The sequence below is a fragment of the Furipterus horrens genome, unplaced genomic scaffold (genome assembly GCF_987537825.1).
Source record: "Furipterus horrens unplaced genomic scaffold, mFurHor1.1.pri manual_scaffold_7, whole genome shotgun sequence".
Lineage (NCBI taxonomy): Eukaryota > Metazoa > Chordata > Mammalia > Chiroptera > Furipteridae > Furipterus > Furipterus horrens.
Window position 1 is genome coordinate 102,422,585 of NW_028327177.1, and position 1,633 is coordinate 102,424,217.

Consider the following 1,633-nt stretch of genomic DNA (forward strand, 5'->3'; position numbering starts at 1 on the left):
CAAATTCAGCAAGTATGTATGAAGCAAAAGGCAGCTGCTTATCTTTCTAACTTAGTTTTTGGCCTCTGAGGATGTCTTAATAACTTGCTGGATCATGAACACATTTCTTTAAAATGCTTTTGTATATTATTGAGTACATGAAATTCTTCCCAGCAGGAGGATCAGTCAAAGTAGCCATTCCACCCTACTTCAAGAAATGAAAGTCCACATAAAAACATGTGGTGTGGCTCTTTTTGTCAGACCCATAACACCAGCTGGATGGGCCACTGTCATAGTCTTCACACTGCCAGGAAGCCCCTAGCCACCAATGAGGTCAGAAGTGGCATGAAAAACAGTACAAGAAAGCCCATTTGGGCACAGCCCTGAAGTCCAACCCTTTTGGTAGTGCTTCCCATACAAAAGAAACTGTGCTAGAAAAAGCAGGGGCTGAAGCCAAACAGCCAAATCCTGCCATTAGCAAATGTGTCAGGGTCCAGCTGATCAAGAATGGCACAAAAAAATCACAGCCTTTGTATCCAATGATGGTTGTTTGAATTTTATTGAGGAAAATGATGATGTTCTGGTTGCTGTATTTGGTGTCAGAGGTCATGCTGCTGGTGATGTTCCTGAAGTCCACTTTAAGGTTGTCAAAATAGCCAATTTCTCTCTTTTGGCCTTAAACAAAGGCAAGAAGGAAAGACCAAAATTATAAGTTTTGGTGGTGAAAATACAGTAATAATAAAAAAAAGCGTGGTGTGTAAATGATGAATGGTTTGATATGGTTTGATATACAGAGCGGGAGTAAGGGAAGGCAACAACATTGCAGCTGGGGACATACCCAGCAGCTCAGTAGGGATTAGCCAATGAAGGGCCTTGAATATCGTTCTGCATTTGAACTTTACCCAGCAGGTAAAGGAAGTACTTCCAAATTTGGACCACAAGATTCATAAAGTTTTTCATATACTAACATTTTAGGATTCTATTAATGTTTCCATTTAAAGTTGTTTTCCTTAAAGTGCAGCCAAGTTTCACCTGCAGCAGCATCATCTGGTTCACTCACAAAACCTTCAGATTCCCAAGTCCCAGCCCAGACTGGGTAAGTATGCCCAGAGAGGGAGGGTAAGGAAAGGGGAACACCCAAGACTGAGGAATCTGAAGTTTAACAAGCTTGCAGGTGAACCTTACACACATTAAACCCTGACAACCTGTGGATTACAGCAGTGCTTTTCAATATGCTGAGACCAAGGGTGGATGAAATATCATTTTTCAATGAGATAGAATAAAATCTCACATTGTGCCCCTTGCTATAAGATGAGTATTATTTCATTAAACCTTTGTTTAGGTATAGTAAAGTGTGTGTGCCTTTGTGTGTATGCACGTGCTCAGTGGGCTTACCTGCAAAGTGTGTTTCATGTGTTGAGATTAAAAAAGTTAAAGAAGCATTACCTTAGAGGATTCCTTTTACAGTATATTGTTTTTAATCAGACTTTATCTGTGATTGAAATGTTGTGAGGAAATGGAATTCAGTATAATTTCCCCCTGACTAACCCTGCCCATAGCATGCTGGGACACGTCTATGTTTGTACATAAATCAATTAATTTTGGCACCTCTTTCTTCAAATGAAGTGATGAAAAAGCATCTCTATGAACCTGG

At 40.1% G+C, this 1,633-nt stretch overlaps 1 pseudogene; it reads left to right on the plus strand.

The window, feature by feature from the left end:
- Positions 1 to 258: 258 nt before the first annotated feature.
- Positions 259 to 691, plus strand: LOC150004906 (small ribosomal subunit protein uS12 pseudogene; annotated as a pseudogene).
- Positions 692 to 1,633: the final 942 nt, after the last annotated feature.